The 25,642-nt window shown below is 42.8% G+C and overlaps 1 protein-coding gene across 16 annotated transcripts in view; it reads left to right on the forward strand.

Moving 5' to 3' along the window:
* The window catches only part of FBRSL1 (fibrosin like 1), a 558,326-nt gene that overhangs the window by 222,684 nt on the left and 310,000 nt on the right, over window positions 1–25,642 (forward strand). The window lies entirely within an intron of this gene.

The raw sequence follows: 25,642 nt of genomic DNA on the forward strand, positions 1-25,642 counted from the left end.
TCCTAACTAAAGTTGGGTTTTTATGCAGTATATTTCTTCTCTTCCTCCCCCTGCTCCATGGTGTTCCTGCGCTTCCCTAACTACAATTAAAATGTTGACACCTGGCTTGGCTCTGCAGATTAGGATTTGATTTTTCTGTAATTATATGTTATCGCTCACATTCAGTAGCAATTTTACCTTCTGTACAGTATGATAACACTTATTAATTCAATAAAAGAAATCAATTCACAGGCAATTTCAAAATGTAACACCTTGGTAACTGAGTACTAACCAATCAGATTATGCATCTGACATTGTGCCTTGTCATTTAATCAGTAATGGGTGATTGCAAAAGCAGATATATGTCAGATGTTAATTAAGAATAACACAGTTTGGGACCATAATGTTAGCAGTGCCTGCTTTGTTATGATGCTGTGCTGAATATAGCTAATATTTGACTTGCACTTAAGTATTATTTACAGTAAATGGAACGATAAGGATATTTATTCTGTCTCTGTGTTCCGACAGATGTATTAAATTTTCTTTTTAATCAGTGGAACATACTGAGTGTTAATGGACTGCTGCACAGTATGTGCCTGTGTATGTGGGATGTGGAGGTGGTTTTGTTTATAGTGAACACGCTCCATCTTATCTCCTAGAAAGTTATATAGTCCTGCTTTCCCATGGCTTTTTTTTATCTTTGCAAAGTGTTTTACTTGGCATCTGCCAATCAACTCTTTCCATCAGGTTATTGTTATAGTGTTGAAAAATAAATGTGAAAGCCGTGGGTATGCACCACTTCTGAGCCTGCTGAAACCCTTCCCACCTCTCCCTCCTCGTCCCTTGAAACAGATACCAGGTGAAATGGGCTCTCCTTCACCGGTGTCCCTGCCTGGAGACTGCTTAACCGTAAGCAGGTAACTGGTATCACCTTTCACTCCATTTACACCTGCCATTTTCTCCCCTTCAGGATGTCTACAAGCTCTAACCTCACGGTTGTTCACAAGGCTTAGACCGGGGCTTGTCCGCCTCCTCGCTTTGGGCCTTCCTGGGGTCCGTTTGATCAGGATTGACCATGTTCATATCCTCATCTTCAATTGCACTTCAGGGCTGCTTGATGGGCACTCAGTGCCACCGACTCCCAGTGCTTTCACTGGTGATGAAGGACATGCAGTACCTGGCCCTTAATTTTATATCTTTACTTTAAAGACCCATTTGTTCTGTGTGATTAGGACCTATTAGTCCAGTTAAATTAAGATGAGAACAGGTGAAATATGCCTGAAACTGACATTTGAGCTTAGCCAAATGTTATCATGCTGACACAACCTTCCTTTCTGATTTGTAATTAAGTTAGAGCCAAGGCTACCAGCTATTAAACTCTACAAAGCAAATGTATAAGATGCAAGGAATCTCCGATAAAGTTGTAAACTTCAATTAGACGGCACCAGCCCAGGGTCCTGAGCTTTCATTGGACACTTACCTAATTTTATTATAACAGCAGCATCCTAAATGAGCAGCTCTGGGGCATAGTCTATTTATTTAACAGTCTGCATATTCATTAAATCTTACAAATTGGCATCAGAGTTTTGTTTTTAGCAACTTATTAATTGAAAGAGGGAGGAAAATTCAGCGTTAGATCACTTACATTTTCTGTTTGGTAAACAATTTTCATTTGGAACTTACCTAAATTGTTGCAATTCCTATGAGCTGGGGTAAATTTTCCCATTAAAGTGATTCACTAATGGCTGATAAGGCAACACGGAGCTTATAAAATCATTTGCTGTGAAATTTCAGCAAGGAAAGAGCTGTCTCCTTTGCCCCAAGATATCATTGATTTTGAGGAAGTGGAAGGATTGCAGGTGGAGATGGCAACAGTGGTGGTTTCCTACTGTTTTTTAATAACAGTCTCTTTTCCCCTTCCTCCATTTTACCAACAGACAAACGCAACATTAATTTCTCTAATTTTTTTTTTTTAAATCATACTTAGATATTACCATCTCTTCTTCTGCTGTGGTTTCCCAGAAGAAGAAGGTGCTTCAAAATAATGTTCTTATGTGTATTTCGTTATATCATGATTTCATACTCAGTATTCCAGGATTGGGACTTGTTTTGGCTTCCCCTTTCATTATTGTCCCTCTATATAATTGAACCAGTCAGAGCGTCAGTGATTTAAGCAGAGCTCTGACAACTCATATCCTGATGTGTGAATCTTGGCTTATTACTTGAGTGTGGCTTTCTTGAACTCCTAAGGAAGCAGAGTGTTTATTTTCAAATGTGCATGCCAGTAATGAAGCAATCCTATATTTTGCAATAACTAATGAGTGTATCTGGAGAGATCCCAAACCTTGGAAACTGTCAGTTTTTAAGCTGTCTTGTTACACTAAAGTTTAGGGAATACCTTGTCCCTTCAAGGGGTCTTACTGTGCTCTATTATGTATTTCTATAAAGAAGAGATAATTATGACCTTAATTCTAGCTTGAAAAAGGATAACAAACTTTACCATGAGAATTTTCACCTCTAATTTGGATCTTACTGCAAGTTTTCTGAGTGTCTTTAAGAAGGTGAAAAAAGGTTTCTCTTGAATAGCCGTTTTCATTAGTTTACATTCTGCTGCTTATCCTGTCTGTGCAGGGAAATCTAAGATGACTAGTAAAGGTTCCCAAATTGTCTTTCCACAGAAGGAAAGTGATGCTTACAAAATTTTGATGGATCGATCCATTCGTCAAAATACCCACACCCAGAATGGTGAAATGATAATAAATATTGGGTGTCAAGCTAAGAATGTGAAATTATTCCCCAGTAAATGTTTTTAATAAGTTACTTTATCTTAAGAGCTTTGGGTTTGCTGTGTGAATTTTCATAAGGGGAAGAAAAAGATGACCAAATATTGAGTTCATTCAAGCTGGATACTTTGACATAAAATCATATCATTATTTCTTTCTTCATTAGCCTCTTATTTTCACAAGTTAAAGAAGAGCAACCCATTTTTTAGTCCACAGCATGGCAACTTGTAACAGTGCTTGTTTTTAACAGGGTCTGCTACTTGTGATGTACTTTGTAATCTGTACTTTCTTCATAGGCAACTGATAGAAAGAAAGGACCTGTTACAATAATGGAAAAAAAAACATTCTTAACCCTTTCCTTAGTGTTGAATTACTGCTTCTACTGAATAGGAAAACGATCTATAACTTTGAGGGGATCAGGACTGAATACCCAGTACCTATGTGTAAATTAAAGCATCATACAGATTTAGTGGGCAGGGACAGGGTAAGTGACTGACCCAACACCCGCACTGGTGCGGCACCAGGAATGGTAGGGCTTTGCTTCCTGTAGTTCCTCCTCTGACACAGGGCCTGGGTGCAAAGCACGACCCTGGTGTTTTCATGGCAGGGTGTAACTGATAGATAAATTGATACTGTAAATAATATGGAACTACTGAAACTAGGTCAAGCTGCTGGTTTGTCTGTGATACAGGAGACTTCTATTTATCCTTTAGAAAGGGATTTATAATGGGATTCTCTGCATGTTTGTGCATATTGAAGGAGAAGCAAATCATGGGCTGCAGGGTTTGATCAAGCTGGGACAGAACAGTGATTTTTAAAAGGCAGTGCTGGCAGAAGCGGTGAAAATTTTATGAATGCACAAGTAACCTCATGTCACACAGGGATTATTCCTTTAATGTGTTTATGCCTTTATCAAGGATGGAATGGCTTTGTTGCCTAGCTATATAGCATTAACTTGCTACTATCTGAGAAATAATACCCATTAGTAGCTTCTGATTTATGCATTTATTTCCCATGTTCCTTATCTGGTGTAAGTTGATATAAATCCTTCTCCCGCCAAATCAGAACATGGATGAGTTTCCTCTGGCAAAAACTGATACTGCAGCTTGTCCTTTAGCTCTCAGGTCTCACGGGTTTAACATCAGTGGTTTGACCTCTTCCTGTTCAAAGGATAACGTGAGCATTGCTATCTGTAGAGATGCATGATGACAGAGTAATCATACTTTGTACTGGAGATTACTATGCTTTTGGCAGTCACAGATAAACTCAGCCTCACAAACTGAGCATAATGACATTATGTATTACTGGTTTCTATTTAAGAAAAAAAAAGGGGGGGGGGCAATAGTAGAGATAAACGTGCCTGTGGTCAGAGCTAGGGGTATAACTTGACTTTGTGTCGCATATGCTAACCCCTGTGCTGTCCTGTCTTGTGTTTTGCTGGAGTAGCAGATGTCCTGGAGAATTAGGGATCGCTGTCATGGGCCTGATGGCAAGAGTCCAATCTGCTCTTTGACATGGAGGCTTTGCCTCTCTTACGTCTCCATATGTGTATTTTCCTGCCCAGGGTTTTCATGGAAATGACTGCTAGACATTAAGATGAGTGAACCTCCACAAGGTCACTTTCTTCTGGGAGTAGGTAGCATTAAACCACTACTCTTGCAACTGGTCACTAATCAAGTCTTCATAAAACTACATGGTGAAGAACATATGGATTACAGAGCGGAGAGTCTTCACCCAGCAGGACCTATACATGCCAGTGAAACTGGAACTCAACATAAAGACATTCAAAAAACACTTTTAAGTACATATATTCCTTTCTTATATTTAAATTTGACTACCACATATCACATGTTTTCTCTCAGTAGTTTCATGGCCACTAAGAAGGTTCACTAAGTTTGGGGAGCTGTCTGTCCTGTATCACTTGTACTGACTTAAGTAACACACATAATCAGTTAGAAGGCAAGTAAAACTTTGACCTGTAATAAGCTCTGCACTTCAACAAATAACATTTCAAGACTTGAGCATTCTCAAATAGATTTGGAAGGATACAATACAGATCTTAAAATGCATGGTTGATTTAGTTTAAGCTGTGATATTAAAGATGGATAAAACCCAGAAATAAGCTCTCACTTTCAAGGTCATTATTTCCCAGTTCTAGGTCAGTCGATGTGTTTGCCAGCATACTGCAGGCTCTGAGAGCTGAGTAGCTGCTTACCTATAGGAACAGTTTTACTTTACCCCAGCCAGTATTGCTGCTGATTGGTAGAGTAAAACCTGGCTTTCAACCACAACTTAGGGGCACAGAGACACTTAATGGCAAAACTGGAATATCTCCTTTCCGTTGAAGCATAAGATTTGTCAAAGAATACTGTACATTTTTACCACACTAGTTCAAGCTGTCTCTTTATCACCTGGTTTCTCTATGGGAAATCAGAAATCCATCACAGCACCAAAGCATTTCATTTTAAGGCAGTCTGTAGGTCTCTTGAGCAGATGGGAGAAACTTGGTTTGAATTAAAACCATACTGTGAAAGGTGGTCATTGTCCTGCTCTGTGTTTCCTGAATTTAATTAGGATGTTTAGGAGAAGAGGGAAAGGACTTGATATTTTAAGTCGTCATCCTGGGAATGTAATCACTGGGGTGCTTCTTTCTTGAAGGGAGCTGTACTCCACAGTTCATCAAATAATTAAAATTAGTCCTCAAAATGCTGACCATCACATAACTAACTATTCCTGTCTCAGCCATGCAAGGAATCTGTCTCCTGCCTTTCTGCCAGCACCCCTTCTTCCCTTTCACTTGCCCTTCCTATGTGTCATGCTCTGCAGCAGTGTGTCATTACCGAGATCTCAGTATGTTGCTGAGAAGATAAAGGGATTCTGGAAAACCCCGGGGAAAATGCCCAGGGACGAGAAACGGTATGGCACTTAGTAGGTTACAGTAGTAAGTAGATTACATGATGGGTCATTTGCTGTGAAGTACCTACTGCAGAGTCTGTCCCCTACTTGGGTCCCAGTTAAGTCTTTACAATGAGGCTTTTGGAGGTCTTAACCGGTGTGTAAACCTTGTGCTGCTTCTCTCCATGCAGCTGTAGTTAATCCTGAAAGTGTATTCCAGATTGTTCTTCTCATCAGAAATGCAGGGAGAAAGCAATTTTGTGGGAAGATCGGAGAAGGCTCTGCATTCCCACGCGTGACAGCAGCCCTGCGGTTTCCGGGCTGTGTGGGGAAGGAAGAAGGGTGGTGGCTGGGGGAAGGTTTAGGAGAGCAGCAGTAAAGTTAAATCACTTCAGCTCTGCTTAGGGCTGTAGCTAAAACTTTCAGAGATTTGAAGTTCGTATGACCAATCTGAGAGACTCCTCTGCCAAATTTTGTGATGAAAACCAGAACAGATGATGTCAAGGCTCTCTTACAGATGTCCTCTGCACGACCACCACTGCTCTTGGATTGATCATAAGGAATTAAAGAGCCTTCACAGCGGCTAAGTAGGGGTGTGCGTCTTTCATAGTACCACGAGCTGCTTACATGGTTTATGTTTCCATGGCATATCGGGAACAAAGAAGCTCGGGTACAAAGCCTGTTTGAAAATTGATCCTCAGTGAAATGGGAATTTACAAATGTGGCATGTTCTTCTCAAAAATAAAATTGAGCTTTACCCTTATTACTATTAAAAGTATAAAGCTTTAATTATGCCCTAAATCCACTCCTTTAGCTGGGGGGCTCACATGATTAGTGGCGAGAAAAAAAAAAAAGGCATCTGGAGAGGCTGTGTCGTGCCATGTTTTCCCATATGTGAAATTTTATACAGTACAAATTATTAAACACCAAACCTCCGGAGAAAGATTGTAATGAAAAATTTAGCGCTCCCCCATCAGGCTGAGACTAATTTGCCTTCTGACTAGATCTGAAAGAATGGAGGGCTGTGCTGGGGGTAATCCTTGCTGAGTAGCTGGCAGGAGGAAACAAGTAGTATTATAGTGCAACAGGAGCAGCAGTGTGACACTTCTATGGATAGCCTCACTGAGAGACAGCTAAGGTAAAAATAAAGAAAAAATAAATCACCATTTTCAGTCAAGGTCTGTGGGAGCATATCCTGTTCTTTCTCTTTTGATTTTGTCCTCAAGCTCCCAATTCTCATCTTGCAACACTTCTTTGTAATAAAGATGTACAGCAGAGAGGAGAGAGGAGCCCTGGAACGGATGCCGTCTGGCTTGTGCGTTGGGCGGTCCTCTCTTGTCCATGCACGTGGACATACGTGCATCTTCTTTTTCACATGGTCTTGCACCTTCCCCCTACTCCTCTGCTGCTCACACCTATTCCCTTGCTTGGAGCACGCTGCCCGCAGCACACCACACTCAGACCCTGAAACGTTCAACCGTGCACAGTCTGGGGCTGCAGATGTGGGAGCACAAGCAGCTGCTCAGGAGCCCATATTGCACCAAACGCTGGCACGGCTGGGCTGTGGGATCCCACCTTCTCAGCCTCCTGCGCTCTGAGCGCAGAAACACAGGAGATGGGGCAGTTTCTGGCATATGAGAGCTGCACTTTAAGTATCTGCACAGATGGGGTGCTCTTCTGAAATACACCATGGAGCCACGGCTGAGAGGCGTGTCAAATCCATGCTACTGCTCAAATCCATGCCACTGCTTGTCCTGACTACAGATGCCAGTGGTGCACTCAGTAGTGGCGGCAGGGACTGCTCCCCAGGAGATTGTGTTGGGGTTTGTAGAAATATGCAGCAAATGGTGGAATGTGCCTCTACCTGGTTTACATTTTTGTTTGTAGATGAACATTAGTTACCATTTTCTTTACAATTGTTTATGAAGAGTCGTCCATTCCCCCCGCCCCCTTTTTTTTTTTCTTTCTTTCTTTTCTCTTTTTCTTTTAAGTTTGTCCCTGCAGAATTTTGCAGGCATGTATCAGCTTGATAGGTCAAGTAAAAGGATGCTAAAGCTAGCCTGATGTGACTGGAGGCACCCACTGTGCGATTCTCTGCGATTAACTGTTGTTACATTGTGATAGGTGCTTATTACAATTAAATTCTTCCTTGCCAGAGCAGCCTGCGTCATTGCGATTGTCACTGTGGGAGAACTGATGCTGTTGCAGCAAATAAGGCTGGGTACTGTGAGGGCACCTGCCTTTTTCTGGCCTTTTTTTTTTTTTTCATGTTTCCTGCTAACAAAAGAAAGACCCCGTGTGACCCCATTTGAAGTTTATAATGTCTTGTCATAGCTGGCACATGATTTTAACAACAGAGAAGTAGCTTTGTCATGTGCAGTGTGTCCACTGGCTCAGAAAGCCCCTGAATCCCCAAATTCCTGGAAGAAGACCTTTCCTCACCATCCGTAAGTTCATATTTGCCCCTAAAAGCCAGGGATCAGTTTTGCCTGGATGCTTCAGAAGGAAAGGACTGTAGGCACAGAAAACCCTCTCCCCATCGAGTCAATCTAAAATCTAGATTTTTGCAGTCTAAGTCCAAGAAAACTCAGCACCGGCAGATTGCTCTTGGCCCCTGCCTGGCAGGGTGTTGATTAATAATTTGAACCTGCAAAGCCTCTTTCAACTTTTGTGAAATCTAAATTGTCCATCTGAGGCTTGCTTCTTTCAAAACAATTCTACTGTGATTTTCACTGCTAGCATAATTCTTTGTAAAATAGATAACCCTGTCAGTGGCAAAGCTGTGCCGCACACCTGGAAGGCAGCACAGCTGCCTGAGTGCTGGCGTACAAATGTGGAGAGCAGGCGATAACTGGAGAAGATCAGAATTTAAACTGAGTTCAGTTCAGATATATCCAGCTATATTCCGTTTTCTTTGCACTGTACCATATATATTTGTCTGTTTCAGGAGATTTTTTTTTTTTTTTTTTTTTTAAGGCTGAAATTTTGAGGTAGAACATGAGAGATAGGAATCTTGATGCCTTCAGGAGTCAAGGTACCTGAGGCACTTCAGAAAATCTCAGATTTAGGACTCACTAGAAAGTAATGGTGCAGCCACTTATTCAAGCAAGTCACTGTTTTTATCCAGCTCCTGCCGCTGCATTCTGTCCCTGGGCAGAAGGAGCTGGGTTTTGGGGGTAAAACAGCAGAGGTTTCTGTGAGATGAGTTATAGGCTTTTCCACAGGTGGGCTGTAAGGTGGGAGCATGCTGGTCCTGCTAGGTGGATGGTTTTTTAGGAAGGACAATACCAAACGTTGACAAATGTGGCATAGTTTGTGAACTTACCTTGTTATGAGATGCTTTCATGTTTTATGCTTAACTCTTCTGTTTCCATTTTGGCTCCTTTTCTTGTGGTTTCAGGAAAAGGATATAATTTTACTCTTGCATCAGTGCAAATCCATAGTAATTCTATTAATGAAGGAAAAAAAAAAACCCACCTGGTTTTAGAAACCGTGAGAGAGTCACCTCTGGTGTGTTTGAAAAAGGACCTTGTTTGGCCAGTAATTCAATATTGCTCTATCATCTCAATAATGAGAGTTCTGCTCATAATGGCAGCACATTACAAAAAAGGCTGTACAGTTTAAACATGTTGTAAATCCAACTAATAAGTATAAATTGATTTTTAAGGGGAAAAAATGTGCACAAAACTAGTCTTTTACCGTATGTTTCAACTTTACCAGAAACCTTACTTGAATGGTATTTCAGTGTGCTTTACCTATTGTGTTGCAAACTTTTTCAGACTCTGTCAAGTTGTACTAAAGCTTTTAAAATACAGATGGTGGTAAAATCCCCAGTGGAAAACAGACTTCTATTTCAAACTTCAGTTCTGTTTTTTTCTCTTCTAGTTCATAGCAGATTTTGACAGATCAGAAGAAATATTCACAGCTTGATGCAGCTGGATTCTTCTTTGGCATGAGCAGAAACATCTGGCCCGAAAACAGTGCATTTTACCAAAGGGCCAAAATACATGCACATGCATCTGTTGTGCTAATATATTTTCCTGTGAGCTCAGATGTTAATTGCTTTGTTCTGCCGAGACAACAGTGTTGGTTCAGTGAGTAGGATTGTTTCCTTTAGCCCTCTGTTAATGGTTTCCTTTAGCGGTAATATTGTTTTAAATAGGAAATTGTCAGGTACATTGTGAATAGTAGTAAGGCAAAGTGTTTTGAGCAAGAATATTTATAGTGCAATGGTATCTAGACGTGTACTGTTAAACAGCACTTGCATGTCAACTGAGGCAACTATTAGCAGAAAAGCTCCATGTGAGACCAGTTTTACATCTCTAGGAGACATGTTTAATTTTTGCATCATAATTTTAGAGGCTTTTGCCATTCCCACTTGAGGACTTCTAGTGTCCTCTTGCTGCTCATTCACAGGTAGCAATGAGAGAACATTAAAGGTCTGAATAATTACCTGGTTATCTAGCTCTACCCATAGTTCTGCCCTGGTGAATTTTTTTATTTTGGGCTTTGTTCCTTCTCCCATGCTTGCTCTTACAGAAAGAGCTACAGTTCAGAGAAGTCCTTTTGCTGAGCTTTGGTCTCTGGATTGAGCTTTCAGTTTTGTTGCCCCTGGTTATAGCAGTCCTGGGCCCCACTGCTGCTTGTAAAGATCCCGTGGTGTGACAGACCTCAGTCATTTCCCAAATCTGTATCCAAGGTACTTCGAAGCCTCCTGCCTTTGGGCAGCATTCAGACAAAGGTCTTTCTGCACAAAGTAAAACCTCACTGTCCCATGTATCAAGAGCAGTCCTGAATCCCATCGTATCTTCCCAGTAGCAAAGGCATGCTCCTTCACCCCTTGTTCACAAAACCTTCCTATCTGATGGTTTCATTATTTCACACTGTATCTCTATGCCTCTTTGTACTAAAATATATCCTGTGGAGGTGTGGGGTTTCCATGCAGTATCCAAGAAAACAGCAATTCTTCTTTTTTTTTTTTTTTTTCCCCTTTCTCAGCAAGCTCTACTCTGTTAACATTATACTTTCTTTCTGAGAAATATTTACTTACATATCATCAAGGGAGAATGATCTTGTGGTTGAGATGCAAGATGGTTGCTATTAAAAGCTGCAGTGCTTTTAGCCATCCAGTTTTCTCTATAGTTGTAGTCCTAGCCTTATCCCAGGTCCATTGCTTGACGTTCCCAAAGTCATCTGATCTTTTCATTCCTTCTGAGAAGGGACGATACTACCCACTGTGCATCCTTACTGTTTAAACCTGATGGGTATTTGCAGAGTATTTGGAGATGCTCTCAGGAAATATTAGTAGGATCGTTAATAAGTGCATCTTGCTATTACTGTGTTATCCTCTAAGGTGCTGTTTGTATAACTCTAGACTTTCCCAGTGAACAAGTAGAGAAAACAGATGCTTATTACTGTTTAAAATACCTTTCTGCACCAAATGTGACAGGGAAGATAAGCATTTCCTGCAGCTAAGACCATTCTTATGGGAAGGACTGCAGCAGTCCTTCCCATAAGTTAACTGGGCTGTTACTTTAATTTTGCTTTAAAAGCTGCTTGTTCCAGTTCAAGTTTGATTCATAACTTACTTAGCCTGAACAAAACTAAGGTTTGGCTTAAAGCTTGTTAGGCATGCTATACACCATTTACAGCAGTTTAAATCAGCTTCAAATCAGGATTTTAGTTAAACGAGCGGACTTGTTTATTTTGGTGCTTGACAAGCCTTTATGCCCTCTGTGAAACGATGCAGGCGCAATGGCTGGCAATCGCTGGGCCTGTCTTAGGCGGGTTTCCCCTCCTCTGAACCCAGCTCATCCCCAAGCACAGCCTGACTCCTTTCTGAAAGGCACCAGCGCAGCTTTGCTCTCCAGAATCAGTGAGGAGAGGATGTCTCACCTCACAGGGAGCAATTCAGACCAGCAGGATAACCTTCAGTAGATGGTGTACCTGTCTCACGGTTACTTCTGCAGTTTGCCCTTTCAGCTGTGTCAGGATGCAGTTTATGCATTTGGAGGATCACGGCCTTCCAGCTGCAGGGAGAGGATTAATCTTCAGCAGGGTATGCTAGTGTGGGGGGTTTTTTCCTTCTTTTTTTTGTCTGTAACCATCACAAGAAGAATAATGCGAGCCAAACAGTTTGGGGTTGGATTTTGGAGGCATATAAGTCAGGAAGAGCACTCAGAACAAGGACACTTGAGTTACGTTCTCTGTCATGACAGAAAACACAGTATGAAATCCAGATCCTGTTTTTCGCTCAAAGCTACAGTGTTTCAGCCAGTCCTTTTGTGTCTGAGAAATTTTAAGAACTACGGTTGTAGGGAATATACAGTTAGTGCCAAGCCGCTCTTGTGCTGCATATCGTGAGAGTACAGTATAGGCCGACAAGAAGCACTTTCCTCCACCATAAATTGATGTAGTCTGTGTCATGTAGGAAGAAGGCAGGGCAGGCTCCCAGTCCATCTTTACTGAGCTTTCTGTATGTTCTTTACTTCCTTGCATCTTTGGGTAATGCACTGTGTCCCTTGATGATAGCAAGTGTCAACCAGCTATTTCACAGAGCTCTGGGCTTAGCCTAACAGCAGTGCTGCCTTCTAAAGAGCTGCTTCCTGTTCCTCAGCTGTGAATGTTAATCTCAAAGTTCAGTGATCATTAGCTAAAATAATTGTCACCCCTTTTTAGTTATTCAGGGCTGAAAATTACCAAAGGGCTTCACCTTAGTTGCTTTGGCTGTAATTATTCTTAGATTTTTGTTTTCTTCAGGATGTCAAACAGCAAACAGGATGTCCCCTGGGCATTTAGAGGAAATTGGTTCTGTGTTTCTTTGTGGAGCTGGCTGTGCTTGCTCTGGTAGTTATAACACTGTTTTCTCAAATCAAAAACTTGCAGTGGTAGTGTAGGATCTCATGGCCTTACTGAAAGTTTCCTTGACAACACTAATGTCTTGACTGATCACAGCGGGTGATCACAACCAGACAGCAATGATGTTTCAGATTGCCTCTGCTTCAAGTGCAGAGCCAGGAGCCTGCTTTCCAGACCTGTAGAGGTGTAAGGTTTGCTCTGATTTTTGCCGGAGTGGCTTGGTTCATCAGCTAGTGCAGTGAACCTGAAGAAAATGGCTCTGGTTCTTGTTGGGACTTAACTGAAGGAGCTGTGGTTAGCTTTCCATTGCCTGTGGGTGACGAGGGACAGTTGGCTGGGGGTCGAAGACCTCTGCCAGGGAAAGGACGGGTCCCAGGAAGTCTAGACAGAGTGCAGGTGGGGGCTTGGTGGAGTTTGAGTTAGCAATAAAAGCAAATTGTAGGTCTGACTAGAACAAGGTAGAAGTTGGAATAAAAATATTCATGGTGGTGCGCGTGGGCGTTGTCTCTGCTTTGCTAAATTCACATCATACCACAGCTCGTGCCAACCATCCGTCAGTGCCTTCTGCACTGAAGTGGTGGTTCTCTTGCCTTTAATGCCACCTTTTCCCCCAGCTGCTGCTACGCTGGAGCCTTGCTCCTAGGTTTTACAGGATCTTCAGATATAAGAGGGACGTGATTGTGGGCTGGTTTGTGAAATGGCTGAAAACATGCAATATTAGGCCTGATCCTGTGTATGTGGAAGACTGTCTGCTATCTCCTGCGATTTAAACAATGCCACTGTATCTTAACTTTACGCCGGTGCTGGGCAAAAAACCTGGTTGTGTCTCTCTTCAGCATTCGTTTCTGCTACATATGAGTTCCCTGTTCAGATGAACTGAGGCCAGGGTGTGACCATACTGCTGAGGGTAGGGTACAAGCTCACGGCTGTGGCTCTGTCTGTTCAGCACTGTGATCTTTGACAGCAGTTTCTGCAAAATTCATCATTCCCTGGGCAGCCTTTGTATTTATTTATTTACTTTGTTTCTTTTCTTTTTTCGCTTTAGTTTATTAATTGCACATGTGGCTTTATCTGGAAAAAATTGCATGCAATTTATGCATGCCTACAGTAGCATATGTTTTATATATTGGGTTTATAGGGATGGTACTGATTCCTGAATTAATTTGAACAGCAAATTGTTGTTGTATCTGCACGCAGTATGTCGTTTCTTTTTTTAACATGTATTATATGACACACATCTGCTGGTGTTTTAATTGTGTTATTGTGGTGCCTCAGAGTCCTAGTAATGAATTTGAAACCCTACTGTACTAAGCGTGGGTTTTTCACATGGGACACTTGGAGGGTTTGAGTGAATTGTTGAGCGAGAATGTGGAAGCTTTTGTCCCTGCCTTGAACTACGGACACAGGGTTTGCAGGCTGCCATTACAAAATCCTCCTTCACTGTTGATCAGCATCACGATGGTAACTTTTGTTCCCAGCTCTAAGTAAGGAGAGATCGGTGGTGCATCACACCTGGATAGTTGCTGGCAAGTTCTGCTTTTTCTAATGGCAGTTTGATTGATCTCTGTGGTCCGCATAAGAAGGACTTGGAACAATTCAGGACAACTATCCAAGTTTGTACCATAGGTTAGACTGTAGCTGCCATGGGTTGTCAGTTCAGAAGAGCTTTGCTTTGCTGTCTTACTGGGGAGGCTGTAGACCAAGCCAGCCTTCCAAAATCATTCCTGTCAATGCTGTATCCAAGAGAAAGTGGCCTCTCTTCCCTTGCTCAGGGATCGGATTAGTTCCCTTTGGTTGTAGCGTTATGCTGGAAGATCATATGGAGGTGCTTGTCTACTGTGACCCTCCCAGCTTTTCCCGAGCAGCTCTGTTCAGCAGCGTAGTCTCTCCTCTATAGTAGCTGCAGGCAGCTGCCTTCGTTCCTCATAATCGTAGTGCAGCTCTGCTTTGGGATATGTTTTTTTCTAATGAGGTGTGTTTTTAAAGGAATCCAAGCTGCTGCCTAAAACTGCCTTCCCTTCCTCTTCCTTATTTATTTCTAAACAGGTATTGTTAGCATCTATGAATTTTATCTGCAGTGGCTTTGATAATATTTTTCTCAGATATTGATGGAACTATTGAAAAACTGCAAGCCTTGTTTAGATCCTTTTACCTTCTGTAGCAAACATTAATGATTATTTATTGACACTACTTTTTGAGAACCTAGCTGATATGTTCCCTGCTTAAAATATGCTTTATTTCTATAGCACTAATTTTTACCAGAATGTCTTGCAGTGTGAGCGCATCAAGAATCCTAAATGTATCCCATGTATCCAGTCTCTTTTCAACCGAACTTATGAAAGAAGTGAAACCAGGTTTATTCAAGAAGATTAATTTTCCAGAAAACCTTGTTGACTGAAACAGTTTAATCCAGTCAATTGAATGCAGTACTGGGGTTTTTTTTCTTTTTTCTGTTCAAGCCTGGTATCATGGCAATGTGCCTATAGCTGCCCAGCCAGTCCTGGCTGGTCCTTTGAAATATTTCTCCAATACTTGTCTTTTTTCAGTTTTCTCAGTGCCTATTCCAAGATCTTTTAAAACATCTGTGTGCACATGATCTCCCATTCTAGGGCTTCTGCAACAGGTCTGGACTTTGTTCTTAGCAAATGTTGTCTAGTATCTTCCTTTTGTTATCAGAGACTGAGGAATTAGTCTGTTTTCTTCCCAAGGACAAAGCAGAACTGCACTGAATGTTTTGCCTGTCTGACATCATTAGTAATGTGTTTACCTTGCGTTTTGGGATATTCTCTTACTAATATCACTTTAAAAGGTTATCATCACCTTTTGTCTTTGATTCAAAACCCTTGCTTCTGGCGGGTAATATTCCTAGAAGAGAAATACCATAGTATACAGAGATATTTTTTTTTTGGTTGAATATCCTAATGTATTTTCAAATATCTCCTGCAGCTTTGGACAATTTAATATGTATATTAAATCTACTTTTGCTTTGAACGTCACAGCTGTTGATATTAGCCTTTAATAGACGGTGTCTGTATGCATAGATGGCAGCAATGTTAAAGCTGTCAATTCTGATTGCCTCCTACATGGTGTTTAAAAGCATTGTGTAAACTCAGCCTAATTTAGTCCATTGGCTCCAGCTGAACACAGCGCTCTCCTTGCTAAATGGATGCTTAGTCAATCATACCTCTGTCCTGCTTGGAGTTACTTCCCTTACAGTGATCCTTTTGATATGGTCAGCTGTACGGGTGTTGGTAACACTTGATGCATCTGTTGTAAGGGTCCTGAGCTGATCTTTAGTGTATCCATTTCTTTCCCATCACCAAAAAAATGTGTAAAAACAACTTCTCATTTGATGCATATTGGATGGCATTTTATAACCGAGAATCACAGGTCTGAATCACCTTAATGTGAAACTTGAAGCTACAAATCTTATTTTGTGACTTGCTCAGAGGCTTTCAGCTCTCTTGTGGAGTATTTATTGGATGCTATTCCTTTAGACTTGTCACTAACTTAAAGTGTAGTTAGGGCATCCGATTCTGCCTGAGCATTACAGCTGGTGCAGTAATTATTAGGTGCTGCTTTTTCGCTGGTGGTGATTATGTCTGTCCCTTGTACAGCTACAGTTTCATTGTCATCTCTCAGCTTTACAGGCTGCTTCTCTTCAGTCACCAAGTAGTGTGTGTCTTTTTTTTTTTTGCACCTACAGATGCCTTCATTTATTTATAAACACAGACTAAGGTGCCCCAGTAAGTATGTGATTTCTCAGGGTTTTCTTCACTGAGGGAATGCAGGGAGTCCTGACTTTTTTCTCTGGCAATTGCTTATAGTTTGCCTTTGCAACAGGACCTGGTAAATCGTCACTGGTGTTGGCACTGTTTTGTTATGTGTCATGCTGGTTTTGTGCTGTAGCCCATGAATCTCAAAACTCCATGTTACCTGTGGTGGGTTGATGCTGGCTGGACAACAGGTACCCACCAAAGCCACTCTGTCACTCCCCCTCCTCAGCTGGACAGGGGAGAGAAAATATAAAGAAAGACTCGTGGGTCCAGATAAGGACAGGGAGAGGTCATTTACCAATTACTGTCATGTTAGAGTAGGATAATGAGAAAATAAACCCAAATCTTAAAACACCTTCCCCCCCCCCTTCTTCCTGGGCTTTACTCCCGAATTCTCTACCTCCTCCTCCCCCCGAGTGGTGCAGGGGGATGGGGAATGGCGGTCGGGGTCAGTTCATCACACGTTGTTTCTGCTGCTCCTTCCTCCTCAGGGGCAGGACTCGTCACACTCTTCCCCTGCACCAGCATGGGATCCCTTCCACGGGAGACAGTTCTCCACGAACTTCTCCAATGTGAGTCCTTCCCACGGTCTGCAGTCCTTCAGGCACAGACTGCTCCAGCCTGGGTCCCCCATGGGGTCACAAGTCCTGCCAGGAGCCTGCTCCAGCGCGGGCTTCCCACGGGGTCACAGCCTCCTTCGGGCATCCCCCTGCTCCGGTGTGGGGTCCTCCACGGGCTGCAGGTGGATATCTGCTCCACCGTGGACCTCCCTGGGCTGCAGGGGGACAGCCTGCCTCACCATGGTCTTCCCCACGGGCTGCAGGGGAATGTCTGCTCCAGCGCCTGGAGCACCTCCTCCCCCTCCTTCTGCACTGATCTTGGGGTCTGCAGGGCTGTTTCTCTTATATATTCTCACTCCTCTTTCCTGCTGCAACTGCTGTTGGGCAGCTTTTTTTTCCCTTCTTAACTCTGTTCTCCCAGAGGCACTACCACCGTCGCTGATGGGCTTGGCCTTGGCCAGCAGCGGGTCCGTCTTGGAGCCAGCTGGCACTGGCTCTCTTGGACATGGGGGAAGCTTCTAGCAGCTTCTCTCAGAAGCCACCCCTGTAGCTTCCCCGCTAGCAAAACCTTGCCACGCAAACCCGATACACTACCCCTTTATCGCCTTGCCTGCCTCTCCAGAGGGCCCCAAGGACTCGTAGGTGCCGTCTGTGTACCCTGTTGTGGAAGGCAGGTTTTAGCTAAATTGGTTAGGAATGCTATTTACCCTTCACCAGTCAAAGTCTCACTCCTGCACACACGCTAGCTAACTGTAACCTAAGCAGGTCTACACTGACACAGTTTATCATTGACGTATGTCGAACCCAGATTTTCCCAGCTGTCTACTACCATCTGCCAAGTACGGCTGGGGGCAGGCAGAGTGCAGTTTGCTATGCAGGCCTGATGGCAGCTGTAAAATCGAGCAGTTTTGCCTGCTTAAGCACCAGCTCTTTTCCAAAATAAGCATTAGCTCTTGCATCGCAGTGAGCCTCCCGATCCTGAGAGCATAGGCCATCGTGGGGAAGTGGTGCCGGCTCTGCTCCGCAGCCGAGGCCACCTGCCAGCCCAGAAGCTGTGAAAAATCTTTGCGGCGGTTCCAGTGCATCGGCTGAGCTGCAGAAAAGCCAACCCCACTCCTCCTTACAGCCTTTCTGTGCTGGGCACTAGTGAAAAAGGCTTCTCCAGTCCTCAAAGGCACTGGCCCACTCTTTTGGCTGCACCTCTCAAAAATCGTGAGATCAAACGTAGTTTCTCTCTAGTTAGGTGTGGCACCAGACCTGGAGAGGTGTCTCTTAGAGAGCTAAAGCTGAGCTAGTTATAGGATGTTACTCTGGCTAATCAGAGCACCATATAACAATTCTTCCAGAAACTGCAAAGGCAATTGACTGCACCAAATGAGGTTGGTTTTCATTTGTTTTTAAAAACAGAAGGTGATCTTCATGTCTAGTTGCAAGCATTATGATGCAAAGTCAGGTTATTAACGAGTAGTTAATGTTGCTCAAGTAGCTGAGAAACTAACAATAGCTTTTGAGTAGTTAGATTTTTCACTAATAATACTTTTTATTAAAGTAAGTTGTTGTACTTGCCTTCCTGTAGCAGCTGACTCTGACAGCCTCTAAGCACAGAAATCCTTTGCTAACATTAATTCAACCTCTCTGCATCCCAGAGAGAGGTAAAAATTAACCACCGTGTTACAGAATGCTCAACTGCAATACAGGTTAAGTGATTTATCCAGAGGAAGCAGGTAAGCCAGGATTAGAAACCAGAAGTCTGCATGCCAGTTAAATGTATAAATGCTAATCTTCTAAACATCATGTAACTTTCTGAATGAATGCTAAAAAAAAAAAAGACAAATTTCCTTCAGTATCATAACACTGCTGCTGTTTTCTTCTTCATCACAGTAAGTAAAAACGGACATGTCATATTTAAAATGAGTTATAGCCAGGATAGCCGATCACAACATCCACAGCAGCACCACCCAATTAGAAAAACTACTCTAATCTAACCTGATGCTACTGTCATTTTTTAAAATGAGTCCTACTTCAATCATAAAATCCTCAGACCATAACATTGCTTTCTACGCCATATGTCCTTATTTAGAGGAAAAAAAATGATTGCACCCTTAATTCAAAGGGAACGTTTCCCTCTGAGCCAGAACTCAATAAAATGTATCAAAAAAATTGTGGAAAAGGGCAAGCAAAGAAAATCAAATTGCAGCGTGTGAAACGATTTAAGGAGGGACCTGGGGAATACATAATCTCCAAACTGCCAAGTTAGAGCAAGTATAAAATATACAAACAAGCCTGATATTTTTCCCAGTTGATCTCATTATGAGGTATGCTTGGGATAGATAAATTTTGTTAGAATGCATTAAGGCTGGATTTTCAAGGAAACAAGTCAGAAGTAATGTATTTAGCTGATTCCACCTTGTTTTGATACATGGGTCTTTTCAGGTTTAAAGAAGTACATTTTTAAAGCCAAATGGTTTGTTTTGTTTCAAGCATTAAAACCAGAGGCAACTGGGTGACTGTTTTTTTTCCCCCCTTCTGGAAAACAGACGTTTATAATTTCGGTGTGCTCTTTAATCATTGGGGTAGAGCTCTGTGCAGTATGTTTCACTGCCACTTATTGTTGCCTGCTTAAAATACACTGAACTAGCCTTGAGTGCAATCCCTTAACAGACTGTTTCGTCCACAAATAGTACTTTTTCCAAGTCTCCAATAAATTTTAATTAAATTGTCCATTTGTATTTATTAAGGCAGTTTACTGTCTCCTGCTGCAGAAAGCTGCTACTGCTGATAGTCTACCAAGAGAAACACGAGTTTATCTGGGAGTTGATAATAAAATGCAAGCATATGTTAGTCCCAAAATGTTGTTTAAGCGTCATTTTCATGTTTGTTGGGAAGGGGACAGGCCATACAACTAGTTTTGATAAGTTTTTGGAACCGTTGCTCTTAACAATTCTTGTAGCAGTGGGGTATCATAGTCTTTGTTAGTATGAAATGTTATCTGCAGAAAATTTTTCTTCCTTAGACTGACCCTATAGAAACAGTTGAAGAAGAATCCTTTGGCAGAACAGATGATAAAGTCATTACACACTGATGAGATGTAAAGTGGCTTTCAGCAGCGTTAGTTTAGATAGATGAGCATGATAAGGTGGATTCATCCCTATCTCTGGTGATCTGAAAGCTTGGACCTAAACTCTGGGACTTGGATGCCTCTCAGCTGTACCTACTTATCTCCAAGTAGCTTCTGCCAAAATAGATTTGCCATGAAGTCAGTAAAATCTAAATCCGAAGGTTGTGTTTGGTCTGTCCTTGCTCTCAAGACAAATGAAAGTTGATCTTCCAGAGATCTAAAAAGGAATTAAACTTTTTTCTCAAGAAATTAATGTGCTCCTGAAAGGAGGCAACTTGGCTCAGTGCTGCGTGGAGCGCTCTGCCCAGATCAGGGAGGGCTGCTTTCTTTTCATGGGACTGTTCCTTGCTCCCAAGTGTAGCACAAAGTAGGTGGGTACCACTCCTGCCGGTGCTTGTCCACTGGTGGATGTGAGGGGATTAGTGGATTAATAGACCCATCTGAGCCACCAGAGCAGGCATCTCTGAGATGAATATTTTAATTATGTGTCTCCCCAAGGGCGCTGCTTTCTGTCTTGCCTTCAGAGCAGCACGGAGGGAGGTTGTTGGGAATTTCTTTTCCCACCGTGTGTGTATGCAAGACCCGTTTTGTAAAAAGCAGACACAAACCCAAGCAATGGCAAGAGGTTTAAAATCAGACTGCTGTGACTTTAAGAGCGAGAAAAAAAACTGTTAAGGAAGGAAAATAAAAATCCCACAGCCTGTTGTAGCAGCTGTAGCTTCAGATCGTGTGGAAAATGAAGGCAGATGATTCAATTTGGCCTGTGCCCCGAGTACATTTCCAAATGCTTCTGTGTGTGCGCAAGATAATGAACAAATATATTGAGATGGCACAAGATCAGTCCGAGTTTGCCGCTGCGCAAGCCGTGGAGCTCCCAGTAGGAGCGCACTAGCTGTGCTGGGTTAATGGGGGTGAGGGTCGGGAAGCCCAGCACCTTTCAGAACAACTTAAGAAAAGAATTTGTCTCCTTTTGCCCCAGGCTCCCCGTGGCACTCAAACGGAGCTTGTGATAAATCGAAGTGTATTTATTAATAATGAGCAGGGGCAGCGTGCCCGTGATTTGAAAATAGGTGCGCCAAATAAAAATGTGCTTTCCTCTGACATCGGAAAAGCCTAAGTAAATGGAGAGCAGGCTGATCTATTATGATTAAAAAGCGGGGGCTGAGAGCCAGGGTAGTGGTAATGAAAAAGCCCTTTTAGGGAAGCAAGACCCGCTCTGCCCATTCATATATTCCTCCACCCCCGCCCCATAAGAAGAAATAGGGAGGGGGAGGTTGGATGGGAGAGATGAAAAGGCAGCAGCAGTCCAGGATAGCAGAACTGGGCTTTAATGAGAGCTGGAGTTATTACCAGAATGAGTTATGATATTTAATCATGTTACATGATGTCCAACAGTGCAAGGTTCATAATTCTTGGCTCCGAACGTGCCTTGGGACTGTCCGCAAGCACCTGCAGCATGCAAATTGATCAAGGCCTTACAAACCCGCTGTACTTTGCCCCTGGTCATTCCCTGCCAAGCCAGCGCAGTCTGCAGCGCTGGCCTGCTCCCACGGAGCTGGAAACGGCGTCTTTCATGTTCTCAAACGCAAATCTGTAGTTTCTGGTCAAAACTGAACCGTAGCTATTGCAGATAGCTGGGATTACCTACCACGAGCTGTTCTCTGTGGTGTGTGGTGTTGTCAGGTGTGTTATTTATCTTGCAGGAGGCTGCGTTGGTCTGGTTTTTAAGCAGCCTTGGGTTTAATGAATGCTTTTGGAGAATTCCGTTAACTTCAGTGATGAAATAGGCTCTGCTGGAGTAAAACTTCGACACCTATTTAATGTTTCAGTGAATACATACTGACATGAACATCTTGCTGACTTAGGATTTGCATGAGGACAGGATTTGGCCTTTGGAAGAGAGAAATTGCCAAATAACTTCAGTTGTCCCCTTGTGCCTTTTTATTTTGTTCCAGTTTAGCTGTCCTGAAGTGACACAGTAGTCAACCTACGTTCAAGAAAAGATTCCCTCCCACTCCCCGAAACCTCCAGAGACGAGGCAGCACCTTTCCAAGACTCTCTCTTGCTGAGCTTTGGGCATTGGGGTTATTTTGAGACTTTTTGCTTCTCAGATGACTCCTAAAATATTTTGAGCAGACCTAAAGACAATGCGATCAAACATACTCCAATTTGGCCCACATATGCTTCTACCTGCTGTTTCCCCAGTTTCTGCTTCGGCTCTGTTATGCTGACTGGAAAACACCGTCTGGCAGGGCCTGGAGAAGGGCCTTTGCTGCTGTCAAAGCAGAAAACAGCAGTGGGCTGTGTGGGTACTTTCAGAGAGGCAAAGTCAACAAGCTGGAGAGGGGGCTCCTCTCTAAACGCTGCTTGTTAGGATTTTAATGCTTTTCCGTAACATTGGTAGGGTGGCTTTATCCAAGCGGAAAGGCAGCTTCTCTCAGACGGCCCTCCCCTTCTCAAGCCTACATTTAGATGGGTTATTTGGCTCCTCTACCCAAGGTATTTAATAATGGTGGCTGGTGTTGCTCTAAAGTCTGTGTAAGTCTCTGGCAATGTGTTCTACAAGAGGACATAGTGTGTTTTGCATATGAATTTGAGGAGTTGCGTGTTTGGGTCTGTGCCGTGCCAAGGCGGTCATGACGTCCCTGGGCTGGGGCTGGGAGCCCGCCTCGCCTCTGGCCCGCAGAGCCTTTGCAGACTCTAAAAAAGTAGTAATCTTTTCAAAGGGAGAGGAATACTAGTTTTTATAGTAAAGCTCAATTAGGGAACATGTTCAGGAGGAATTTCTGCAACTCAAGCGAAAACACCTAGAGAAAATCACTAGAAATCAAGCAGCCAAGCCAGAAGCAACTTTGGGAAAGAAGCTTTTGACCAGTTTGCTAATACCCAGGTCTGCAGAGAGTGCCCGTGAAACCAATGCATCCATTTAGCAGAACAACTTGTCCTCCTAGTTGGGTCCTGCATGTGGCTCATTAGGGTAATTACTGATGAATTAAGGCAGCTTGGCTCAGCACTCTGGCTGCGGGTGTGCGGGCTCCCCTGCTGGCAGGCAGCAGGTGTAAATGAACAAGATCTGTCAAAAAGGCTGATGACCCTCTTAATTCACAGCAGCAAACTGGGGACAGAGGTAGTGCAGCAAGTTTAATAATTGATATTTACTTGGAAAGGTTAATGGCAGCAGTGATGCTTCTAATTTGCTTGCCCGTGCAAGACCTTGTCAGGTCAAATTGTCTCAATTTGTTACCATGGGTGTAGGTGTAGTTTTCCTTTAATGAAATTTGGAGAAAAGAAACAGGTGGTGTTGGGAGCTGAGTGTAACTCAAGAAAAACAGCAAAAGGTTGGAGTCTGGTAACAGGTTGGGTGAGTCTGTGCTAACTTTAAACAGCTGGCAGGTTAGTCCTTTTGAATAATTCTAGTGAACATTTGCACTTGGGAAGCTGAAAGGATTTGGAATGGTGGAATTTATTTTTCCTTCAATTTGCAGCTGTCTAGGAGTTGCTTAGGTCAAAAGTGTAATAATTTTGACAGGCTTTGATGTGTTCCTAGGTGGGAGTGCTAGGGTTATGGATCAGAAATCAGAAAGCTGTAGAATTCAATGGGTATTTCTGTACTGTATTTAGGGAAATTGTAATTCTGTACTGTAATAGCTAAGTGGTTCCTATTTCAGGGAGAAACAAAGCACATGCTATGTCTGGAAGCTTTGGAATTGGCAGATCAGATACTTCACATCCAAAAGTTGCAGAAGAGCTGGCTGATGGCTGGGAACCAGTAGAGTTGGGTTTTGAGTAAGTGTAAGAAGATTCAGATGATGGAAGAAAGCTGGTGTGCCAGTGTTTTCAAAAGGCTGTAATTAATGGGGTATTACCATTTGTTCAATTGGCTTGGCATCAATCCTAGGCAAGATAATGGGATAGCTGAAATAATAATTGGTTAATAAAGACCTAAAAAAGAATAAAGTAAGTGAATGACAATCATTTTATGTACTTAGAAAAAAAATCTTGTCAAATTTAATTAATTACATGTGGGATTAAAAATTTAATGGATAATGGCCACAGTATTAGTATAGTATAGTTAGATATCTGTGCTTGATGCTGTTGGCCTTTTTATTAAGGAAACAGACAACGTGGATTCAATATGATGAATTTCAAGTGGATTATTTCCTGCCTTTATACTTGATGCTGGTAGTTGCGATTGCAGGCTCACTGTTGGTTGGAAATGCTTCTAGCAGATCCCAGCAGGGATTACCTCTCGTTGCTGTGTTGTTTGAACATTTTGATGTAGTAGCGAAGATGAAAAATCAGTCTTGATAAAAGTTTGCAGGTGGGCAACACTTTGGAAAGGTGGTTTACAATGGCTGAGGCAGGACACTGATGCTGAGGGCAGTGGTTGTGTGATGAGGTGGCCATGAGCAAATTTGTATTTCTGACACTTCGATGTGGCTAAGTCTAAAAGTCTTATCCTGAGGAAGAAAGTGTTATTGATGAGGTGTAAGGTGGCAGAAAGGCATGCAGAGTAAGGACTTTAATCAGAAATTTACTGTTGCTTGAACATGAGCATGATGGTTTCCCTGTCTTCTACTATACAAGCCTGTACGGGGTTGTGCACTCCAGACTGGATGAGTACAGGAGCTCGTTCTCGGTATAGTATCCTGAATATTCTATTAAAATATTAATAGACTGTGGGGCACTTAGCTGGCAGTGATATCAAACATCCATGGGAGTGTAGTGATCAGTGTGCTCCCAGGGCTCAGGTTGCAGTGCCTGCGTTGTGGCAGCGTGCCCACCGAGCATGGTTCCTTGTGCCGCAGCAGCAGGGCTACTTGAATGCGCTGGGGTTATATGAGAGCACCATGAGCAAACCCTGCTAGCTACTGAGACTGCAATGAAATAGGACAGAAAGAAACAAGGGGATTTTATTGCCATTGAAAGTACCAATTTGTACAAGCCGACATTTTAAATAGTGTAATTTAAATGGAACCAAACTGATATGAATAGAACCTATTAATAAATTAAACACTTCTTTCCACCCAATATTTCACAGGGGAATTAGCAGAATAATTTGTTAGTAAATGAGCCCAGGAATGAAGCTGTGAACGACATATCTATCCTATCCTTCTCCTCCCCCTGTAAAACTCTTTGCAGATGTGAGCAGAAAGTTGCTGTCATTTCAAACGTTGGTGACTCTCACTTATGTACAAACACAAGCATAACTTCAAGTGAAGGAAGAAGGATGATTTAGTGGTTAGAGAACCAGCCTTGGCTGTAAGAGTTAATCATGCTCTACTTCAAATTTTGTGCATTATCTCAAGCAAGTTGTTTCAGGCCAGTATTCCTCACAGTATTTGGACAGCTGGTATTTAGGCACCTGGCCATCATGCCGGTACCAACCTTTCAGTGCAGTCATGGGGGGGTGGCCCCAAGGCACGTCTCTGGACTAGGAACCGGAGACCTGGCCATTGGGTCAGCGGTGGCCCGGCAGCAAGCAGCAATACTGAAACACCAGCGTCACAGTTGAGGTTTGCTGGTAACAAAGAGTGAAGAGGGTTTGTCTGTCCGCTTACCCTCTCGCGTCAGGCCCTAGGACTTTGGCACAGCCTTGCCTGCTTCCAGGAGTGCTAAAAGCACCCCTTCCCTCGCATGTTAGTGAAAGGGAACATGCATACACATGGTCAA

The sequence above is a fragment of the Harpia harpyja genome, chromosome 9 (assembly GCF_026419915.1).
Source record: "Harpia harpyja isolate bHarHar1 chromosome 9, bHarHar1 primary haplotype, whole genome shotgun sequence".
NCBI classification, from domain to species: Eukaryota; Metazoa; Chordata; class Aves; order Accipitriformes; family Accipitridae; genus Harpia; species Harpia harpyja.